The 25,263-nt window shown below is 40.9% G+C and overlaps 1 protein-coding gene and 1 long non-coding RNA gene across 4 annotated transcripts in view; both read right to left on the bottom strand.

Moving 5' to 3' along the window:
- Positions 1-25,263, bottom strand: part of GC6 (golgin Putative 6) — a 68,618-nt gene that overhangs the window by 20,701 nt on the left and 22,654 nt on the right. The window lies entirely within an intron of this gene.
- Positions 1,054-1,719, bottom strand: LOC147536947 (uncharacterized). Its single transcript, XR_015224991.1, has 2 exons — positions 1,640-1,719; positions 1,054-1,521 (listed from the first exon to the last, which is right to left on the bottom strand). It is a non-coding gene; the product is annotated as an uncharacterized LOC147536947 (long non-coding RNA).

The following is a 25,263-nucleotide window of genomic DNA, read 5'->3' on the forward strand; positions in this document are numbered from 1 at the left end:
AACATTTGTTAAGTATCATTCTTTTACAAGTTCGGTAGATATTTAACAATTTTAGTATTCTTTTAGTTCATTCTAGGGTTTTTTCTTTGCATTAAATGAGGTATTTTATCAGAACTTCAATTTCAATCATGGTGTTGGTTAAATACTTAAACGATCACAGCCGTGCCGGAGGCACGGGTTATACCTAGTACAATATAATTAATGTTCAAGAAGGAAAAATAGAACTATAGAAGTATAGAACAGATATTGAACACATAGGAATAGTTTATGATCTTCTACCAGACTACCACTAAGTCACATCAGAAACAAAAATCGAACAATTATAATAACTTCACGACATTCTTACTCAATATACAGTTATTCTGTTATCATATTTGAGTACTCTATCATAGGCAAACACAAACTGGCCCCCTTGTTCTGGAAGGTTCTAGCTACACCAATCACTCTCAAGTGATCAAGGTGAGCTTTGATAATAAATCAGCTTACAAATTAGTGGTGGACAGCTCATTTTCAACCACAAAACCTAGTTTTGATGAAACCTCGGAATGTAACTAGTTTCATATTCTTTCAAAGATGACCCTCGTATCTCAACCACTATGATTTTATAATGCTCCACCATCTAATAGGAATCCTGCTGCCCAGATTCTGCAACTCCGATGTAAGTATTTGTTCAACTAATCACATTAGTTTCAGACTGTAATCTCGAACGCTATAGTTTAGTATGGATTAGATCTTCTAACCTTTTCGAGCAGTAGTTAACCTCTTCCTAACATCATCTAAGGAACCCTAGTGGACACGCTGAAAATTGCAATAAGGCCTTGGTTTGAAGCTTCAAGATGTACTTCATGCCACAATTTAGTACACAATACACCTTCTAAACGTTCCAAGCAGTTGTCGAACTCTTCCAAAGACGATCTAGTGGACTACATTAAGGTGCTCTACCTATGAAATTAGCTGGGTGCCCTAATTCTCGATTTGTCAATTAGTTCGAGACGCTTACCCGCTTCCGTAACACAAAAATCTACATTTTCACAACAACAATTTGTACTCTACTGAAAACAAATATTTCTTCATAGACATTAAGCTAGGGAAAGAGAGAAAATGAGCATTTTCAATAACGCTATTGAGAGTTGGATATAACGGAATGAAGGTACTGATGGAGACCGAAATGAACAAGAATAAGGGGTTGGCACTTAATTTCCCAAGACCTAAACTCTATAGATAACAAAGACCACCAATTTAACAAAACATTCATCTCTACCAACCAATGGACTAACAGAACGAAACCCAGTAGAGAAAACTTAGGGCTAAAAGGAAAAAAACCAGAGAGAGAGAGAGAGAGAAGAATAAACAACTGAAACCGAATCCTTTCTAATCTGAGAAATCACCGGCACAGTAACTCAGAGAAAAGCTTCAAAAATAACCAATGCATGCAAAATTTAAACCGCAAAAGAAAAAAACGGAAAGTTGAAAGGGATAAACCCTAACCAGGATCACACTGGTGATAAAATTCTTCAACATCTGCAAAATGAAAATCAAAAATCAAAACCGAGATCAGTTAAAAATAACTAAATTTAATCTACAAAACAAAACAAAACAAAAAAGAGAAGAAAAGGAGAGAATTATAAATATTTCGAACCAGTAGTGAGAGCTTTAATCAATCCACCTCTTCGTCCTTTGTAATCTCTAAAAACCTCTTCCACAGTTCTAGGATTGTACTGACCTTCAAGGTCTGGTGCGAAACCAGATTCGGTCTGGTTTCAAACCAGACCGAGATCTGGTTTCTACAACCAGATCCCGGTCTGGTTTGAAACCAGATCGGAATCTGGTTTCAACTAACCAGATTCCGTTCTGGTTAGTTGAAACCAGATTCCGATCTGGTTTCAAACATGACCGGGATCTGGTTGTAGAAACCAGATTGAAACCAGACCGAATCAGGTTTCCAACCAGACCTTCAAGGTCTGGTTCTCCGGCGAAGGGGCGGAGCCCCTTCGCCGGAGTTATAGAGAGAGAGAGGTAAAGAAAGAAGAAGAGAGAAAGAAGGAGATGAAGAAGAGAGAGAAAGAAGGAGATGAAGAAGAGAGAGAAAGAAGGAGATGAAGAAGAGAGAAAGAAGGAGATGAAGAAGAGAGAAAGAAGGAGATGAAGAAGAGAGAGAAAGAAGGAGATGAAGAAGAGAGAGAAAGAAGGAGATGAAGAAGAGAGAGAAATGAAAAAAAATAATTATTTTGGTAAAGGTGGCCGGCCGGAATTTTTTATTCCGGTCGGCAACCTTTCGCCGGAGAAGAAGGGTGAGGTGGACAGAGTGATGTGACAATTGTTAGATGAGGTGGACAAAGAAAAAGAAAAAAAAATAATTACAGAAATGTCATGGGGGTAAAATTGGGAGGTTGAAAAAATTTGGGGCCATTTAGGAATTTTTTGGGGCCAGTTGGTCACAAATCGGGGGCCAAAACGGTTAACAGATTTCTGTTTCACTAATAACAACTCACAAAAGATTTCAGTTTTCTCACTAAAATCTATATAAACGCTTTTCTTGGCATTGTTAGAATACAGAAAAATGGATTCCAAACTATTTTTCTTCGTCTTCTTCTTCTTTTCCTTCTCTCTCTCCTTTCAGTCAGGAATGGCCACCGTTACCTTAACTTTGGATCATCACTCGGAACATCATCAACCAGTAACCAAATTCATGAATTGGTTAGATCGTAATCTCTTGAGGGACAATTGGGTGGACGATCCATTAAATTTTGATCAGGTGAATGTGGATTACCTTGCTGAACTGATGTTGAATTATCTCATTGATCGACTCACCAATGAGATACTAAATCGAGGATAGGTTGTCGTATTGGGGTATTATGAATAAGACAGCAAGTCCAATCGTTAGAAGGAGGCCTGATGAAATAGTATATGAAAATGCCTCTGATATCATCAAGTTGCCTGAGGTAATTTATTAGATCCAAATTTAGAATTTCTAAGTTGAGAACTATTGTTAATTTCTAAGTATTTAAAACAAATTTAGAATTTCTAAGGTAATTGATTAGATGCTATTAATTACTGAAATTTTGACTAGATGCTATTAATTACAGAAATTTCTAAGGTAATTGATTAAATGTTATTAATTACTGAAATTTCTAAGGTAATTGATTAGATGCTATTAATCACTGAAATTTCTAAGGTAATTGATTAGATGCTATTAATTAGAATTTGAGATTGTGACTCGTGGTCTGGTTCACTCAAATTTTGACTCTGTAACAATTATGTTGATCTGTAAAACCTAATTTTTCCTCTTCTTCTTCCTGTGCTATTAACTATTGTTAATTTCTAAGTATTTAAAACAAATTTAGAATTTCTGAGGTAATTGATTAGATGCTATTAATTACTGAAATTTTGACTAGATGCTATTAATTACTGAAATTTCTAAGGTAATTGATTAGATGCTATTAATTACTGAAATTTCGAAGCAAATTGATTAGATGCTATTAATTACTGAAATTTCTAAAGTAATTAATCAGATGCTATTATTTAGAATTTCAGATTATGACTCGTGGTCTGGTTCACTCAAATTTTGACTCTGTAACAATTATGTTGATCTGTAAAACCTAATTTTTCCTCTTCTTCTTCCTGTGCTATTAACTATTGTTAATTTCTAAGTATTTAAAACAAATTTAGAATTTCTAAGGTAATTGATTAGATGCTATTAATTACTGAAATTTCTAAGGTAATTGATTAGATGCTATTAATTACTGAAATTTCTAAGGTAATTGATTAGATGCTATTAATTAGAATTTCAGATTGTGACTCGTGATCTGGTTCACTCAAATTTTGACTCTGTAACAAATATGTTGATCTGTAAAACCTAATTTTTCCTCTTCTTCTTCCTGTGCTATTAACTATTGTTAATTTCTAAGTATTTAAAACAAATTTAGAATTTCTAAGGTAATTGATTAGATGCTATTAACTACTGAAATTTTTACTAGATGCTATTAATTACTGAAATTTCTAAGGTTGGATCACATGGCCCCAGAAACCCATTTGCCTACTATAACCCTCCTCGTCCTCCTCGTTCCTCTTACTATCCCACGAGAGTTCCCACTCTCTCTCTTCACTCCCTTTCTCTCAACCTCCCACTCTTTCTTCACTCCCTCTCTCTCAACCTCCCTCTCTCTCTTCACTCCTTCCCTCTGCACCTCCCTCTCCCTCTCCATCCCCTTCACCTCCCTTAGCCTCTCCCTCTCCACCCCCTTCACCTCCACCAACTCTACCACCGGAGTATATGAGAGACCTAGCCCCCGAACTTGATTGGTATCAGAGCTTGATTGGTCAAGCTTAAGAGTATGGTGCTCTGATCCCATACGAGAATTGGTATCAGAGCTTGAAGAGGTGCAGACTAGACATATACTACACTCTGATACCTGTTTGACAATTGGTATCAGAGCCTGAAGAGGTGCAGGCTAAAGATATACTATTAACTATTGTTAATTTCTAAGTATTTAAAACAAATTTAGAATTTCTAAGGTAATTGATTAGATGCTATTAATTACTGAAATTTTGACTAGATGCTATTAATTACTGAAATTTCTAAGGTAATTGATTAGATGCTATTAATTACTGAAATTTCTAAGGTAATTGATTAGATGCTATTAATTAGAATTTCAGATTGTGACTCGTGATCTGGTTCACTCAAATTTTGACTCTGTAACAATTATGTTGATCTGTAAAACCTAATTTTTCCTCTTCTTCTTCCTGTGCTATTAACTATTGTTAATTTGTAAGTATTCAAAACAAATTTAGAATTTCTAAGGTAATTGATTAGATGCTATTAATTACTGAAATTTTGATTAGATGCTATTAATTACTGAAATTTCTAAGGTTGGATCACATGGCCCCAGAAACCCATTTGCCTACTATAACCCTCCTCGTCCTCCTCGTTCCTCTTACTATCCCACGAGAGTTCCCACTCTCTCTTCACTCCATTTCTCTCAACCTCCCACTCTTTCTTCACTCCCTCTCTCTCAACCTCCCTCCCTCTCTTCACTCCTTCCCTCTGCACCTCCCTCTGCACCTCCCTCTGCACCTCCCTCTGCACCTCCCTCTCCCTCTCCATCCCCTTCACCTCCCTTAGCCTCTCCCTCTCCACCCCCTTCACCTCCACCAACTCTACCACCGGAGTATATGAGAGACCTAGCCCCCGAACTTGATTGGTATCAGAGCTTGATTGGTCAAGCTTAAGAGTATGGTATCAGAGCTTGATTGGTCAAGCTTAAGAGTATGGTGCTCTGATCCCATACGAGAATTGGTATCAGAGCCTGAAGAGGTGCAGGCTAGACATATACTACACTCTGATACCTGTTTGACAATTGGTATCAGAGCCTGAAGAGGTGCAGGCTAAAGATATGCTACACTCTGATACTTATGTGACAATTGGTATCAGAGCTTGATTGGTCAAGCTTAAGAGTATGGTGCTCTGATCCTATAGGTGAAATGGATGTCAGAGCCTGAGCTATAGGATGAAGATGTACAAGTGAAGATGTATTACATCCTGATACCCATTTAACAATTGGTGTAGCCTAGTGGATAGGCAAACGTGTATGTTGCTCTGGTCCTTGTGATGGATGGACTTAGAGCTTGATAGCTTACGAGATATGTTCCAAGAGCCTAGTGATAGTGGCAAATGGATGTGTTTCTATAGCTTGAGGAGACAAGCATGAAGATATGCCTAAGAACATGTGGTATGTTTGGAAGCATACTTCTGGAGCCTGGATGGCAGGCTCAAGAGATGGTATCTATGCTCGAAGAGTGTGACGAAGAGCTTAGTGATTCTCCCACTATGGTATGTAGTATACTGGAGTGTGTATGAAGAGCTACGTTGAGAGCATGATTCCAAGAGAAAGCTTTTAGAGTGAGATGCATTCAAGATGGTATGGTCTCTGAAGCTATGATGCTAGAGGGGGACCTTGTTAAGGGATGCATGGTGCATAAGGCGACGAGAGTTCCGATGGAAGGAATAGGCCGTGTGCACGGATGCTACGGTGGTAGCTATACTTGGGTCTATGTTCCTTTGAGATGAAGGACATGTGCGAGATATGAGATGGAACCGTATTGACGCAAGAAGTCATGTGCAAGCTCAGTGGCAAGAGTTCAGTGTGACTTGGTTGGCAAAAAGGTACCATATATGCTTTAGTCCTTTAGAGGTAAGGACAGGTGCAGAGATGGGATGAACCAAGAATGGCACGGGGAGTTGTGTGCGAGCTTAGTGCAGTAATGCTCAGTACGATTTGGTGCGCATTGGGTACATCATATGTTAGAGTTTTTTGAGTGGATAACAGGCTTGGTAGGAAGTGTACCAAGATGGCAAGTAGAGTCAGGCTGAGAGCTTGGGGTAAGCTAGTCTGAGTAAGCTTGTTGGATTGGCATCCAAGAGTGGAGTTATGTTGATCCAAGTGATACTTGAGCTTTAGAGCAGGGTATGGCAACAAGGTGTTGAAGGATACTCTCTTATGCTTAAGCCGAAGGTAGCATCGAGTGACTTGTGATGTTGTGAGTTCAAGCTACTTACAGAAAACAGTGGTCGAGAGTAAGATAGATGGACAGAGTACATCGTTGGGCTAGTTGGTGCTAGATCAAGTTGTGCTTATGTGGTATGGTGCACGATAGAGTTCGGCACGGAGCATTGTAAGCGCATTTGAGTTCCAAAGAGAATGGACTCACTTGAGATGAGACATGGATATGCCAGTGTGGTCGTGTTTGGTATGTCGCATGAGTGCTGTAAGCCGAAACCAACATAAAAGCTTATGGACATATTGGTGTGAAGTCTATGAAGGCAGATTCACGAGACCAAGTACAGAACTGATGGTAGTTGGAACCGAGTTCAAGCCGTCAAGTAATATGAGGGTCGTTGTATCTGAAGTGGATCGGCCCATGTTTGAGTTATGCATTGGAGGTAAGTTGGAACCGAGTTCAAGCCTACAGTGTGCAATGAGTACGTGGTGACTAAGAAGAGATCAGCTCACGTGATGGGATTTCAGGATGGTGTGTCGTGGTGACATTAAGCATCGTCCAATTCTGGTGATAGTTGGAACCAAGTTCAGATCGTCAGAGATATATGACAACGTCGAGTATGACAGTGTGTAATAAGCCGTATGGTGCTGCATGAGGGTGTTGGAACTTATGCGGTGGTACGTTCGGATGTGTTCAAGAGGGACACGAACCTACCAAGATGCTCGGGTTAAGGAGCATCGCCAAAGATTAAATGGCAAGTGTGTGTCTGGATGTAGTCAAAGAGGACGCTCCCAAGAGTATGCTAGTGATGGATGGTTTGGTACCATGTAGGTCTCGTGGAGAGAAGCTACCGTGCTCGTTCAGTGGACATCGAAGGCAACACGACAATTTCCCGAGGAAGGGATGGCATGGAGGATGCCGGGCGCATGTGGCGCAAGCGCAGAGGCGCGAGTTCGAGTATGCACAGAGGTGCTGGGCGGAGTGGCGCAAGTGAGGCAAGGGTCGTCAAGAGAAGGGGCGACATTTTAGTGAGATTCAAGTGGTGTACACTCAAGGGTAAAAGTAGTGGATACTTAGGTACTAGAGTGCACTTGAAGTTTGAGGACAGTGGTCTAAACGAGGGTCTCAATGAACAAGCAAACCAAGGAGTCAGAACGTGGAGTACATGGGTACATAGGGTCTGATCCAGAGGTGAGTGACATTGAAGACGAGTTGCTTTGCGATGGCAACATTGCAGGCACATGGCAAGACGCGGTGGCGTCGAGATGCTAACTCGGGTGAAGGCAACGGTTGCTGAGGTACCAGGATGATGAGTTGTGTCGCAGTTCACTGCGATACGTATGGCAAGATTGGTCACGAAAGCAGAGGCGAAAGGTGACAATCGAGATGCCAACTCGAGGTGAAGCCGAGGAGGTGAGGTACCTGAGTTCGAGGAGCGGCGGAGGCTGCGACGGAGAGGCGAACCAGAGGGGGAGCCGACATTTGAGGCCAGAGGGCAACATTGAGCATGGATGAATGGTAGAGAAGACCATTATCCTAACGCATCAGAGGATGCATTGCAGAGGATTGAGTAAACCCGGAGGGGGAACCTGCGCGACGAGACTGCGTAGTTGAGTTCGCACGGAGGTGCGGTCTGCCGAAGGCATGAAGGTGCAGTGGTAGCATCGGAGTGGAGGCAGAAGATTGAAGTACTCTAAACTTAGTCGACGAGGACGTCGACATTACAAGTGGGGGAGTATGTCACGTGCATATTCTTGAGCATGCATATGACGTGACGAGTGCTAGGAGAGCACGTACGAGCATATAGGGCGGAGGGCCAAAGACGAGGTCGTTGGGGCCAGAAGCTTCTTGAGCCATGCACGGAGGTGCATTCATGCCTTGCCAGGAGCGAGTATGCCTGGTTGAAAGATTGATGTTTCCTTGTGGAAATAGGCTAAACAAGAAGTTTGCACCTTAGGAAGGGGTGGTCTCTCTTCCTCATATGCATCCAGCATATGCCAAGACCTCGTGGATGGGAGCTCGCCCATCTTAGCATGGTATGCACGAAAGTGAGCATCCTCGTGGCGCAACCCATGAGGCCGGCCTAGCGTATGCGAGAGAAGCATATTGCACGGGTTCCCTTGTCATAGGAAATGGCTCGGGACAGTACCTGGAGATAGGTTACTGCGGGTTCCTTTGGAAGACGTGTTACATGTTCTCATGCCATGGCGAGGCGTGCGTCGTGCTAGCATATTCCATAAGGAGGATTGAGCTATTCAAGGAGCCAAGCCTTGATGTGCTATGTTGGGCATGAGGTAGCTTATTAAGGATGGATGCTCCTATGCCCAATGTCCGAATGGTAAGTCGAGATGATAAGGTGTCGGATGCTTGAGACTAGATGGCAAGATCCGCATATGCGGCTTGGTGTGCTCCGCACATATGTTGGTATCCTTTATAGTGGGCGAGAGTCTATGACTCAAGGAAGCGTTATACGGGACGGCTCGAGCTATGCTCGTAGGTTGGGACACGTTGTTGTCATGCCGCATTATTGGTTGGGAACCAAGGTGACTTGATAGTCGAGATGCTCCGAATATGTTCGGGAAGGCTGGTTATGTACTAGGAGGGAGTACATGACGCCGCACGGCACGTTAGGATATGATATTCCGCACTATCGACCCGTGTCTTTGAGTATAATATGCCGGGTCGACCTAACGGGACAAAAAGGCCGTGACAATTGGTATCAGAGCCTGAAGAAAGTCAAGCCCAAAAACTACACCTGGGCCCTCGACGATAAAATGTCCATCGAGACGTCAAGCCCAACCCGGCTCGCTTGTCCTTGTTTGGGCCCAGCCCAGAAGTCTCTTAATGGGCACTCGTTAACCAGATCCTAAAACTCGTGTCAAGGCCCAATCACGTGCAAAGAGTTTCCACATGCACAAAACTCCACACGCCCGAATCTCCACACGTCTGGCGCTCGACACGTCTATATCTCCACGCACCACGTGTAAGAGTTTATTTAATGAAGAGATCCTCTACATGTCAAATATATCCATAATGACATAGGTATCAAGCTTGGTCAACGTAACTCAGAGACAATTATCCCCCATTAATGACATGCATAACATGGTAACGTCTCACATAAATGCGAGACCATGTACATGCACACTCAGAGTAGTTACCAGAGAACATGCACAACTGTTGTGCATGTACAACTCGTGCACACGTCACCACATCCCAGGTATCTTGCCATGCATTCACTCTGTAACGGTCAAGCCTTTACTCCCCCCCAACGGATCACTCCTCAAGCCTATATAAAGAGGAGCACTTTCATTTCTCAGATCATCGAATGCAGAGAAAAAGCAACCCATACTACTTCTTCTTTCTCCACTCGCTCTATGTTCTTCGACTATCCTTGAGACGTTTTGCATACAAGTTCATCTGGTTCTAGTCGTGGACACTACTAGACGCCTTAAGGGTATTAAAGTTTATCCTTGCTCGACGCTTCCAGTTCGAGGCTTCCGGCTCGACGCTTCCTGCTCGACGCTTCCAGACGTCTTCGAGGAGATCACAACCTTCTTCTTGCTCGACGCTACTGGTAACATCTACTCTCATACTTCTGATCATTTCACTCCCATAGATTCGAACTCCGGTCGTTCTACGAGCCTAGCCACTCTCCGATACGCATCAACGGTTACACCCTCGGCTTTTCATTTATTATTCATTGTAATACTTTGCTGACTTGACCGTCGGAGGGCCCTTGGCAGGCACCATCCCGGTGTCCCCCAAGACTTCACGGGTTTGTTTGTGTCTGTTCACCTTCTTTTGCAGGTTTCTTTCACACGTTGCTGGTGCCCATCAATCAAGAATTCGACGTTTGGAATTCCAGAAGACGTTCACGCTTCCGACCCGTAGACTTCTCACCGTCTACAGTTTGGCGCCCACCATGGGGCCTCAGCAACTAACAACGAAGACAGCCAGCCAAATGGAAAAGAACATGACATCTGCTCCTCTTGACGTTTCTGCTCAACTTGTTGCACTTACCGCTCAAGTACGAGAGAACTCTGAACGCTTCAAAGCGTTGGAAGAAGAGAAACTGTTGGTTAGAGCAGAGAACCAATTACTCCAGGAAAAAATCACTGAACTTTCTATGACGACTCCAGGAGGTTCCAGAATTCATACCTCGAGAAATGCCAGACCAGTTCCTACAAGTACAGAAGGAGCAGGCCCCTCGAGTCAAGAAGTTCCTGTAACAGTTGGAGGATCAACTCCAGTCCCTACCACTACTCCTGTCACACCATTACGTGTCTCCCAGCACATGCATCAAACTCTTCCAACTACTACACCCTTTTACTCTTCTCTCCCATATACTTTACCTACTGTGTATCCTATGACAAACGGATCAACTCAAGTTAATGTATCTTCTGATTCGCTTCCGTTTGCGTTTACAGGTACTCCTCTAGAACAGGCAATGGCAAAGAAATTGGCAGAGATGGAAGCATTGATTACACGTATTCCAGGAATGCCCACTCCTTTCAAAAAGAGTCTTCCTCACAGTTACGCTGACTCGCCCTTTGTCGATGCTATCGCGTTGGTGGAGATGCCAAAGAAGTTTTCTTTCCTGAACATGAAGATGTATGATGGTACGTCTGACCCAGATGACCACATTGCCTCTTACAAACAGAGGATGTTCACAGCAGCTATTCCCAGAGACCTGCGTGAAGCCTGCATGTGCAAAAGTTTTGGGTCTAGTCTCATCGGACCAGCATTGCAGTGGTACACAAACCTTCCAAATAACTCGATTGCGTCGTTTGCCCAGTTGTAGGATACTTTTGTCGAACAATTCGCCAGCAGCAAAAAGTTGGAAAAACTTTCTGGTGACTTGTACCGAGTCCACCAAAGAAGAGGAGAACCACTACGGTTGTGTTTGATATCAGGGAAATAATTCCACGGAAATACAAGAGTTCCATGGAAAGTCTTCCACGAAATTTATCCCGTGGAAATAAGAGTTCTTTCGTTTGGTAGTCATTTATTATTCCGTGGAATTACGAACTCTATTATTTGGTTAACAACTAACTTCTACGAATATAATATTTAATGAAGAGTTTTTATTTATTCTTTATGTTGTCAAAATAACATTTTTACTCTTCTGTTGCCAAAATTACATTTTCATCCTTATGTTGTCTAAATTACGTTTTTACCCTTATGTTATCAAATTATACTTTTACCCTATGTTATCAAATTATACTTTTACCCCTATGTTACAAAATTATTTAATCTTGTGTCACTTTGCTAACTTAAGAATAAGAATGTCAAGTTGTCGATAAAACAAGATAGAAAAGTAAATTTGACAACGTATGGATAAAAAAAGATACTTTACTAATATAAAAGGGTAAAATTGTCATTTTAATATAAAAGTGTAGACATACCATTAGTAAGAATATCGTTCAGACCACATAAGGATAAAAATGTCATTTTGGTAATATATGAGGGTAAAATGTCATTTTGACAACATAAGGGTAAAAATGTAAGTTTAACAGCATAAGAGTAAAATGTCAATTTGATATTATAAAAGGGTAATAATGTAATTTTGACAACTTGTAAACATGTCATTGGTAAGAAAAGGACAAAATTGTCATTTGTCTAATGTATAGGTAAAAGTTTATTTTGATAAATTTTATGGGCAAAAATGTCATTTTGAACATATATGGAGATAAATATTAGGTTTCGTGTAAATAAATATATTAAAATATTTTTATTTTAATTTCTGACTTTCCACGGAAACAAATTCTTAGGGGAGAGTAAGGAATTAAAAATGAACTATTTCATGGAAATAGATTCTCTAGGGAATTAAAGCCGTGGAATTACACTTCGTATCAAACGATGGAAATACCTATTTCAATGGAAATTCTTCTATTTCCATGGAAATAGAAGATATCAAACACACCCTACGTGACTACGTGGGAAGATTTAACAAGGAAAAAGTATCTATCCCTTATTGTAACCAGGAAACTGCTGTAGACGCCTTCAGAAAAGGTCTTCTACCAGATAGAGAGCTTTACAAAGAACTCACAAAGTTCAACTGCACTACAATGGAAGACGTGTTAGCAAGGGTGTGGGTAGAAATTCGTAGGGAAGAAGACGAAGCCCACCGAAACAGGTCATACTCATATGAAGGAAGAAACAGTGATCGACGTTCTAGACAGTTGATGAGACATGAAAATGTCTCATTTGAATCTCTTAACTCGGGTTAGTTAGTCCAGTTCGAGCGGTTACTCTGATGATTTATTTGATTTTCTTTCTCAGGTCTCATTTACGGAGTTCGATGCGAAAACATCGTGATAAAGACATACTTGAGGGGCATTTTGGTCATTTTAATGACAAGGGTATTCTGGTCAATATTAGTGCTCATGGGAAATTAGAGTCAAAGACGAACTCGGTGGCGAAAACGGAAGTCAAATCGGAGTCTCCGCGAGAAAGTTATAGCATGTCAAGTTTGGGTCAAAATACGGTCAATGCCACGTGGTGGGCTCATCCTCTTAGATTGCTCCATGATACACAGAATAATTTCGTATGGACAACTCCAGCAAATCACTCGGTTGGTTCCCTTCTTTTCTCATTTGGAAATAACTAACCCACGTGAACAGTAGCTAGCATGTAGGGATTAATACCCATATGTCCTCATTAATTATTTCCTTATTCTTTAATATTTCCTTAACCTGTATTGTTTAAAAGAGAGAGGGATTGCTTTCCATATCCCCATTATTTCCTTCTTCAAGATTATCTTATCTCTCTAAATAGAGAAAAGATTAATGACTAAAGCTAGAACAGGGAAGGAGATTACCAAGAAGAAAGAAAATATTCTAGAGAGAGAGCTCGGTTGGTTGTTATCTTTTACCATCTCTTATATATCATGAAATATCATGGCTGGATTCTCTAGAGATCAATAGAGAGAGGAGAAACTATGGAATATATTGTTCCTGTTATATAGTATGAAGATTAGAGAATAAAATCAAAGAAGGGACAGAGAGGGAGATTCCACTTATAGGAAGAAATTCGATTGACAGGGAGAGAGGGTGTTGTGATTAGAGAGGAAATCAGAGAGAGAAACTCAATTAAATGTGAGCTGGTTTTGTAGAGATTTTATCTCTATTGTTCCATTTAGAAAGAAGATTTGGTTGAAGATAATGCCTCGGTTAAAGAAGAATTAAAAGAAAGATTTTCATTGATTGGAATTAGAGAGAAAGCTGGAGACAGAGAGGCAACTACTTTCTTTTTCTTCACCTTCTTCTACTTCTATAAAACAGAGAACAAGCATAATGGAGGATCATCTCACCTTTGGGGTCAAAAAGCTCAAGAAAACAGAAATATTAGAGAGGGAGTGAGCTTGGAATATAACCGAACAAAGAGAAACAGAGAAACCATTATCATCTTCATCTTCTTCTTTTGTTCTCTTTTCTTTGTTATTCTTTTTGTGAGAGATAGAAAAACAGTATAGAGAGAGATTCAAAGAGAGAGAGAGATATGTATTTGTAGTGAGAGAAAGTGTAAAACTGAAAAATCAAGAGATAAATAGTGATTGTTATTCAAAGTTTCATCATCTCATATCAATTTCTCTTCCATTTAGTTAGTGTTTCGGATTGAAAAAGAAATCAGAAGTGAAAAACAGTAGAGAGAGAGAGAGAAAACAGTGAAGAAGACGAGAAAAGAGATTGGAAAATACTTCTCCCACAGGGAAAATATTTCCGAGAAGATGAGAAAATCATCTTCCCTTAAGGCACGTTTGGCTGCAACAGGAAACAATTTCCAGCGAGAAAAAGTTTAGTTTTCTTCTTCCTCTCTTTACTTTATTTTCCAATTTCTTTTATTTAATTTCCATGAGTAATTAATTCTCTATCTAGGGTTTTAGATGAAGTTTCAATAATTATTCTAATGATTAATTTATTACAGTTTTTATTATATTAACGATAATATCTTCCGGGTTTTTAGACCATCCATGGACTGAAAATCTGAGTTATACAAAGAACAATTGAATTAGACCAAATTAAATTGTTCTTTGTATAACTCAGATTTTCAGTCCATGGATGGTCTAAAAACCCGGAAGATATTATCGTTAATATAATAAAAACTGTAATAAATTAATCATTAGAATAATTATTGAAACTTCATCTAAAACCCTAGATAGAGAATTAATTACTCATGGAAATTAAATAAAAGAAATTGGAAAATAAAGTAAAGAGAGGAAGAAGAAAACTAAACTTTTTCTCGCTGGAAATTGTTTCCTGTTGCAGCCAAACGTGCCTTAAGGGAAGATGATTTTCTCATCTTCTCGGAAATATTTTCCCTGTGGGAGAAGTATTTTCCAATCTCTTTTCTCGTCTTCTTCACTGTTTTCTCTCTCTCTCTCTACTGTTTTTCACTTCTGATTTCTTTTTCAATCCGAAACACTAACTAAATGGAAGAGAAATTGATATGAGATGATGAAACTTTGAATAACAATCACTATTTATCTCTTGATTTTTCAGTTTTACACTTTCTCTCACTACAAATACATATCTCTCTCTCTCTTTGAATCTCTCTCTATACTGTTTTTCTATCTCTCACAAAAAGAATAACAAAGAAAAGAGAACAAAAGAAGAAGATGAAGATGATAATGGTTTCTCTGTTTCTCTTTGTTCGGTTATATTCCAAGCTCACTCCCTCTCTAATATTTCTGTTTTCTTGAGCTTTTTGACCCCAAAGGTGAGATGATCCTCCATTATGCTTGTTCTCTGTTTTATAGAAGTAGAAGAAGGTGAAGAAAAAGAAAGTAGTTGCCTCTCTGTCTCCAGCTTTCTCTCTAATTCCAATCAATGAAAATCTTTCTTTTAATTCTTCTTTAACCGAGGCATTATCTTCAACCAAATCTTCTTTCTAAATGGAACAATAGAGATAAAATCTCTACAAAACCAGCTCACATTTAATTGAGTTTCTCTCTCTGATTTCCTCTCTAATCACAACACCCTCTCTCCCTGTCAATCGAATTTCTTCCTATAAGTGGAATCTCCCTCTCTGTCCCTTCTTTGATTTTATTCTCTAATCTTCATACTATATAACAGGAACAATATATTCCATAGTTTCTCCTCTCTCTATTGATCTCTAGAGAATCCAGCCATGATATTTCATGATATATAAGAGATGGTAAAAGATAACAACCAACCGAGCTCTCTCTCTAGAATATTTTCTTTCTTCTTGGTAATCTCCTTCCCTGTTCTAGCTTTAGTCATTAATCTTTTCTCTATTTAGAGAGATAAGATAATCTTGAAGAAGGAAATAATGGGGATATGGAAAGCAATCCCTCTCTCTTTTAAACAATACAGGTTAAGGAAATATTAAAGAATAAGGAAATAATTAATGAGGACATATGGGTATTAATCCCTACATGCTAGCTACTGTTCACGTGGGTTAGTTATTTCCAAATGAGAAAAGAAGGGAACCAACCGAGTGATTTGCTGGAGTTGTCCATACGAAATTATTCTGTGTATCATGGAGCAATCTAAGAGGATGAGCCCACCACGTGGCATTGACCGTATTTTGACCCAAACTTGACATGCTATAACTTTCTCGCGGAGACTCCGATTTGACTTCCGTTTTCGCCACCGAGTTCGTCTTTGACTCTAATTTCCCATGAGCACTAATATTGACCAGAATACCCTTGTCATTAAAATGACCAAAATGCCCCTCAAGTATGTCTTTATCACGATGTTTTCGCATCGAACTCCGTAAATGAGACCTGAGAAAGAAAATCAAATAAATCATCAGAGTAACCGCTCGAACTGGACTAACTAACCCGAGTTAAGAGATTCAAATGAGACATTTTCATGTCTCATCAAACATCCCCAAACTTAGATTTTGCTAGTCCTCGAGCAAAACAGAAAAATGAAACTAAACTCAATTCACCACTTTCGTAGGGAATCACGATTGCACTTAGCACGTGCAACAAGCCGTTAAACCTCTAGGTTACCCAAGAGGACGAGTTTTGTCTCGTGAGGGTTTGCAGTGAATATACCCACAAAATTCAAAAATCTCAAAAATGCAGAAGGGTCTAAATATGATATGGACTAAAAATGTTTATCCGGTAAAATTTCAAAAGTTAATAGAAATGAAATCTAAGTCGACCAAACCATACAAATACTAAAAATTCCTTCACTAGTAATCAAGACTCGAAGTGCACGTGACCAGCCAATATGAGTATCATTTCGGTTCTGAAAAGACAAGACCTCGATTACCGTCTCGATACATTTCGCCTCGACTACTGCCTCACGGTCATACACTCAAAAATTAAAGTCACTCAGAAGTGGCTCACTCAATGTGCGAGTATGAGTATGAAAGAAAACTCAACACATTACAAAAGATGGACTAAATTTTTCGGACGACTGATCTCAAAGAAGGAAACAACCACTAATACGGAATGGGGAAGCTAACTAACTCTTCTCACCTGATCTACTGTCTAACCATGCTTCCTAGAGGTCAATAGACACTAAGGATGGACTAGAACTCCTGAGAACTCGACGTCTTCAAATCTTCAAGAACTAATTCAAGGGATAAACATTTAAACAAAACTAATCAGACACCTTCTTCTTCTTTTTTTTTTTTTTTTTTTTTTCTACTTCTATTTTCTTTTTCTTTTTTTCTTTTTTTTTTTTTTTTTTTTTTTTTTTTTTTCATCTTTTTTTTTTTTTCATAGTACTTTTCTGGTAATCAAACTCAAATACACAAAGAACTTTCTTGACATTATTCTTTCCTTGGGTATAATTCTCTTCATTTTGCTTCATGCCTTATTCTCAGGGTTTTAACAAATGGATTTCTATCTTCCTCTAGTTGACACTGTTTTCAAGTTTCTCAGACTACAAGAGAAAGGTTTACTTCCTGATGACATCCCTAGTGGTTGTAAAATTCGAACTCAAGAGATCAACTGAGCTCTAATGAATGTTGCGAGGTTGAGTAGCTCTTCATTCTACTCAGAATTAGCTCAGAAGAGATCACTCAAAACAACAAGAAAGGCTCAGAATCTCACATAGGTTAAGTCTCCACTAATGATCGATTAAGTTCTCTCAGAAAAGTCAACTCTTCACCTATCTAACACTCACATGGCTAGTGCACAGACAACTGCAAGACTCGAAATTCATGGAAAAACCTTTAGCAAACGGATAGTTCAACCAACTAGACTCTATAACTATTAACAAGCAAAAACAACCAGACTCACATTTTCAATCCAAAAATTAAAAATTTTGAAAAATTTTGAACCCTTTTGAATTTTTGAAATAAGGACGCAAAAATTTCAATCCCCTATCCCCAAACTTAAACCGAACATTGTCCTCAATGTTCTGAAGACTATGCAAAAAAATAACAGGGTGAAGGGAAAGATATTACCTGATTCCAACGTCCTAACAGTGGGTTGCCTCCCAGAAAGCGCTAAGTTTAACGTCTTCAGCCAGACGAAACAGATGATTCGAAAAAATAGAAAAATTATACCTACTGGATTACAGAAGTGTAACTAACTGTAAACCAATATTCGAAACATCTGTGGGTCCACCCAAAACACAAAGTTTTCAGTGAACGATAGTCTCACATTTTTGTGAGTTGCAGAGAGTGCATGTGAGACTATCAAAGAAGAGGGGCAATCCCCAAACTTAGTGGATGCACAGTCCACTAAGTAACTATAAGAATCAAACGTCTGTTCGCTCCAAAATTCCAGAATACAATCTCAACATTGAACCTGTCGAAGTAGTCGCTGTAATGAAAGAAATGGGCAATGTAGTAAGATGGCCCGCCAAGACAAAAACTCCTAGTGACAAGAGAGACAATACCAAGTGGTGTGAGTTCCACGCTGACCACGGGCATATGACCGCTGATTGCATAGCCCTTCGACTAGAAGTAGCTGAACTCTTGAAGAGAGGTCACCTCACTGACCTATTGACAGATAAAGGGAAAAACACTATAGCCCAAAGAAATGTTCATCCAAAGGAACCAGAGGAACCAACTCCTACAAAAACATGTTTGGTTATCACGGGAGGATCAGAAGTAAGCGGAGTCAATCATTCAGCCGCCAAAAGAAGTGCACGTGTAGCGGCCAATCCAGACGCTCACTCATCTAAAACATCTTCACCTGTCTTCACCGACCAAGTTCTCAGCTTCCCAGACAGTGAAGCGTCAGGGCTCGTCAACCCTCATCATGACGCTCTCGTTATCTCACTTACTATTTTTAATGTTCTTGTCAAAAGAATACTTGTTGATAATGGTTCATCTACTAACGTGTTGTTTTTACATGCATTGCAAGGAATGGGACTGGAAGAAACGAGTATATGCCGCCGACCCACCATTCTCATCGGTTTTAGTGGCGAGCAAAAGTACACGCTCGGCGAAATTTCTTTACCTGTTTTTGCAGGTGGAATCAACATGAGTACAACCTTCGTAGTACTCGACAGTCCCTCTGCCTACAACATCATACTTCGACGTCCTTGGATCCACAATATGAGGGCGGTCCCATCAACCTTCCACCAAGTTATAAGGTTCCCTACTCCGTGGGGGGTACGTGAAGTCAAAGGCGAACAGAGCACGTCTCGAAACTGCTGCAAAAACACCTTGAAGACGCCCAAAGCTCCCTTATAACAATTACAGACAGAACAACTACTCCATAGTGACCCAGACAAGCCAACTATGGAGGAGTTGGATGAAGTACAGATTCACTCAGAGCTAACAGATCATAAAGTACAGATCGGTTCAAGACTGAATCCTACGCTCAGAGAAAAGCTATTAGAATTCCTCAAGCTTCACCATGACTGCTTCGCATGGTCACACGCTGACATGACAGGTATTGATCTGCAAGTTGTCGTTCATAAATTACAGGTTGATCCGAGCTTCCCTCCGGTCAAGCAAAAGAGGAGAAAGTTTGCTCCAGAAAGAAACAAGGTAATCAACGAAGAAATTCAAAAGTTGATCGACATCGGTTCAGTTCGTGAGGTCCACTATCCCGACTGGCTTGCTAATGTAGTAGTAGTAAAAAAAAAAGAATGGCAAGTGGAGAGTGTGTATCGATTTTACCGACCTCAACAAGGCGTGTCCAAAAGACTCCTTTCCATTACCACATATTGACATGCTAGTCGACGCTACATCTGGACACGAACTCCTCAGTTTCATGGACGCCTTCTCCGGGTACAATCAGATCTTGATGCATCCTGATGATCAAGAGAAAACTGCCTTTGTGACAGAAAGAGGCATCTTTTGCTACAAAGTAATGCCCTTCGGCTTGAAGAACGCAGGAGCCACTTATCAGAGGCTCGTCAACCGAATGTTCGCTGAAATGATAGGGGTACGATGTAAGTGTATATAGACGACATGTTGGTTAAGTCATTGGTAGCGGAACAACATCTCGATCACCTTCGCCAAGCCTTCGACGTCCTCAAAAGGTATAACATGAAACTAAACCCTGCTAAATGTTCATTTGGTGTTTCCTCAGGAAAATTCTTAGGTTACATGGTGACACAAAGAGGAATCGAAGCCAACCCAGAACAGATACAAGCAGTCATGAACATTCCATCTCCCACTTGCATAAAAGACGTGCAGAAGTTAGCAGGGAGAGTCGCTGCACTCAGTCGCTTCATATTGAAATCTTCTGAAAAGTGCTACCTTTTCTTCGCCACCCTACGCAAGTCAAAAAACTTTGAGTGGACGCCAGCATGCGAAGATGCACTTCAACAACTCAAAGCGTACCTGACCTCACCACCTCTACTCTCAAAACCTAAAGAAGGTGAGAAACTTTACACTTATTTGGCAGTTGCGGAGACAGCAGTAAGCGCTGTGCTGGTACGAGAAGAAGGTAAAAAACAACTTCCAGTCTACTACGTGAGCAAATCACTTCTAGACGCAGAGACCCGATACAGTCGGTTAGAAAAGCTTGCCCTTGCACTGGTTACTGCTGCTCGTAAACTCAGACCTTATTTCCAGTGTCACTCAATAGTGGTCGTTACGACATTTCCTCTAAAGAATGTTCTCCACAAACCTGAACTTTCTGGACGTCTCACCAAGTGGGCAGTGGAGCTGAGTGAGTATGACATTTCATACCAACCAAGGGCCGCCATCAAATCACAGGTATTAGCTGATTTCCTTGTTGATTTTTCACCTAACATACTAATACAGGCAGAGAAAGAGTTGTTGTGCTTAACCGACAAAAGCGAACAGAAGTGGAACCTATCAGTAGATGGTTCAAGTAACATGAACGGTGTAGGGTTGGGGATAGCTCTGACTTCTCCCGAAGGAGATCTAATACAACGAGCTATCCGTTGTGCATTCAAAGCAACAAACAATGAAGCTGAATACGAGGCACTTATAGCTGGGCTTACACTTGCAAAAGAAATGGGAATCCAGAGATTAGACGTTAAGTCAGACTCCCAACTCATTGTCAACCAGTTACAGGGAACTTATCAAGCACGTGACGCCAAGATGACTGCATACCTTGCTCACGTAAAGGAGTTACAAACGTCCTTCAAAGAAATGAACATAACACAGATACCTCGTCTAGAGAATGGACACGCTGATGCGCTCGCTAACCTCGGTTCTTCAATTCAAACAAAGGTAACTCAAAATATTCCTTTAATTTTGCTCGAGTGGCCAGCAGTATGGAAAAATCCTACTTCAGAGGTAGCCGCTACGGATCAAATCGATAGCTGGATGAATCCCTTGATTCGGTACTTGAAAAATGATGAATTACCAGAAAACAAAGGAGAAGCGAGAAAGATTCGTGCTAAAGCTGCCTGATACACCATCCTAGATGGACAACTACTCAAGAGGTCATATGCAGGACCTTATCTCAAGTGTATCACCCCACAAGAAGCCAGGTACGTCCTCACTGAATTACATGCAGGAGAATGTGGGAATCATTCCGGAGGACGCAGTCTAACAACTAGAGTACTCACTGCCGGGTACTATTGGCCAACTATGAGGTCAGATTGCATTGACTTCGTAAAGAAGTGTGATAGTTGTCAGCGCTTCGCACCCACATCTCATATCCCCCCAGAACGTCTCAACTCAATACTATCTCCTTGGCCATTCATGAAATGGGGGATGGACATAGTAGGAAAACTTCCTACAGCACCTGGACAACGGGTGTACATGTTAGCTGTGACGGACTACTTCACCAAATGGATTGAAGCAGAAGCATTCCACCAAGTTCGAGATAGAGAGGTAAAAAGTTTTATTTGGAAGAATGTCATTTGCAGGTTTGGCGTTCCAAAAGAAATTGTGACCGACAACGGTTCGCAATTCATTAGTTTCAACTTTCAAGATTTTTGCAAAGAATGGGGGACCAAACTAAAGGATCGTTCAGATTCCCCCCAAGCTTCTCCAAAGCCATCAACAACCTCCACGCGTTCGGCATGAGTTGAGTTGGGGTTATCCCAAACCTAACTAACACATCCCCCGCCAGACAAGAAATGGGGAATCGTATGCCCGCTTCCAAAAATTTCTCATAAAGGGCATAATATCCAGGTCGACGCGACTCGACTACAGTTTCACCGGGTTCAGGCGCTCTCATCTTTAGAGTTGCTGGAATTTGATACCTCATCCTGAGGTTTTCTACGCACTCCTCAGTCAGCACCGAGAGTTGTTGTTCCACATCGATCTCGTCATCAGAAGACGAGTCAACATGAGGCTCTTCACCTAAATGCGGAGAAAGCTCAGTGCTACTTTGTTCACGGTTGTATGGGAAAGTCCTGGTCATCCTACGTATCAAAGGGAAAACACACTCAGGAATGCCTCACACGAGCACAAGACGGACTAACTGAAAATCGCGTGCAAAATGGAGGCATGTACAGAATAAAGACACTTACGAATCAAGAACGCGTATAGACGAGTCACGTTAAATTGAGGTATTTTCCGTACTACTCACAGGATTGAGCAATTTTTCTCTTGTGCACAGATACACGTCAGAGATTGTACACGCATCCTCCTCATGAGTATGTGTACACACCTCCACCTCACGAGTTTACGTGTACAACTACGCGTACTACAAGTTTTACATGCACACCCACACGTGCTACTAATTTACGTGTACTCCTACATGCTTCACCGGTTCACTCGTGCACCAATACGAATTACAAGTTTACTTGTACTACAACTACTACCAGTTTGCATGCACATTTACAACTACTCCTAGTTTACACAACGGCTACAGGTTCCCGTGTATTCCTATAACTACTACGAGTGGGTGCATACGTCTACTACAAGTTCACATGCATACGGGAAGTTTCGTACAAGTACTAATATGGAAGAACATGCTGATCGGTAAGACAAACGTAAAATAGCAAATTCCATACGACGAAAACAGATCGAAGGATCGAAATTTCAAAAAATGGAAAAATGACTTACTTGTTTAGAATTGGTATGAAGATCACGAAGAACGCGAAGAACATGAGATAACCGCTTCTAGAAATCTAGAGCTCTAAAAAATTTTCACAACAATGAACTTCAAAGGTCTAAGGGTCCCTTTTATAGGGCTCCCAACCCCTGATCAAAGGGCCACGTCGACTCATAGGTCACATCGCCACATGGCAAGATCCTGATGATCCATGACATAAATGCCACCTGGGCGTCCACATGGCACTACTCTGCCAAGTCACCAAATTCGGTCACTCCGAAAAAGAACTCCCGGCATCGTACCTTGACAACAGTGGACTCTCCACGCTGCCCCGGCAGCGTGGGAAGGCTCCGCGCTGCCCCGGCAGCGTGGGAAGGCTCTGCGCTGCCCCGGCAGCGTGGGGATCTTCTGAAGGAGTTGAAGGAGATGTCCTTCGACCAAGGTGACAATGCGAACAATTTGTCGGATAGGACAATTGGTGTGGAAGATCATCAAGTCCGATTGATTTAGGGATCGTAGAGTTGTAGCTAGAGACCAACTACGATCGTCGAATTACGAAGTAATTCGCGGCTAACTTCGATCGGATCCTACAACGGGTTACACATAAGACTGACAAATTGATCTAGGATATGACTAGTGGGAGTGAGATATAATCATGGGAGTGTCCCATAAACATATCTCATAGGCCTAAAAAGGAATTAGGCAAAGATAGTACAAAAAGGCCAAAAACTGGGTTTTTGGGCCTTAGCCGATTCAGGCACTTCTAGGGCTCGAATTGGGCTGATTTTTGGAGGGACGTTTCCTTATGTTATGAACATTAAATCTGCCAATTTTGGCTGGGTTTGGACGTCATCTCCTTAGGGAATTGAGAAAATACCAATAGTTGTTATTTTCGACTATTTCCCTAAATCTTATTTTAAAGGGTGTTTTAGGAAACCTAAAAGGAGGTGGATTCTTATTAGGGTTCTATATAAACACTCTTAGGGTAGAGAATAAGGTGTGGAATTTCTCTCTAAGCTTTCTTACTCTACCACATCAAGTAGAGAGGAGAAAGTGAGCTAATTCCCATTAACTATCTATCTAGTCAAGAAGAAAGGAGTTCTTCCAACCACCATTGGTGTGCTAGCTATACAACAAGGTGGGAGATCAAATTGATTGCTCGTGTCCCAAGTAGAGGAGCTACACTTGAAGCTCTTGATCTTCTCATAAGCAATTGGAAAGGTTCGAGGGAAAACTAGCGAATAAGGTATTTATCTTTCTAGTTTTAATTAATGATTATCATAGGCTTATGCATGTGATCATGGGAATACTAGTGTAGGCATTAGATGTCTTATTTCCGCTATAAACACTAGTAGAAGAGTGTGAAACCCAACATCTTCCACGCTGCCCCTTCAACGTGGTCCAATAACGCGAGGGACATCTCGAAACCTGCCCGACGACGGGGAAGGTCTCCCGGACTCCTCCTCCCAAGCAGGGCTGCAACATTGTTAGCTGGTTCACACGCCTGACACAGAAATCATCTAACCAACGAGACCGCCCTCGTTCCCTCTTCCTCATCTACTCTCCAAGAAAATAGATCATTTACTTAGAGAGTGGGGGACAAACTGTGTTGACCAAAAACTACACCTGGGCCCTCGACGATAAAATGTCCATCGAGACGTCAAGCCCAACCCGGCTCGCTTGTCCTTGTTTGGGCCCAGCTGTAGGGATTTACACCCTTCTACTAGTGTTTATAGCGGAAATATGACATCTAATGTCTACACTAGTATTCCCAGGATCACATGCAAAACTAGTAATTAATCTAATGGAGATAGTAGATTACCTTAATCGCTTTTCCCTCGAACTAGTTGAATTGATTGAAGAAGACCAAGAGCTTCAAGTGTAGCTCCTCTACTTGGGACACGAGCAATCAATTTGATCTCCCACCTTGTTGTATAGCTAGCACACCAATGGTGGTTGGAAAAGAAGAACACCTTCTTCTTTGACTAGATTGATAGTAATGAGAATTAGCTCACTTTCTCCTCTCTACTTGATGTGATAGAGTAAGAAAGCTTAGAGAGAAATTCCACACCTTATTCTCTGCCCTAAGAGTGTTTATATAGAACCCTAATAAGAATTCACCTCCTTTTAGGTTTCCTAAAACACCCTTTAGAATAAGATTTAGGGAAATAGTCGAAAATAGCAACTATTGGTATTTTCTCAATTCCCTAAGGAGGAGGTGTCCAAACACCACGAAAATTGGCAGATATAATGTTTATTATATCAGCAACTAACCCTCCAAAATTCAGCCCAATCCGAGTCCTAGAAGTACCCGAACCGGTCTAGGCCCAAAAACCCTGTTTTTGGCCTTTTTGTACTATCTTTGCCTAATTCCTTTTTAGGCCTATGAGATATGT

Source organism: Eschscholzia californica, unplaced genomic scaffold (genome assembly GCF_041429995.1).
Source record: "Eschscholzia californica isolate CP2 unplaced genomic scaffold, dmEscCali1.0.p SCAF_5, whole genome shotgun sequence".
In the NCBI taxonomy this organism is placed as follows: domain Eukaryota; kingdom Viridiplantae; phylum Streptophyta; class Magnoliopsida; order Ranunculales; family Papaveraceae; genus Eschscholzia; species Eschscholzia californica.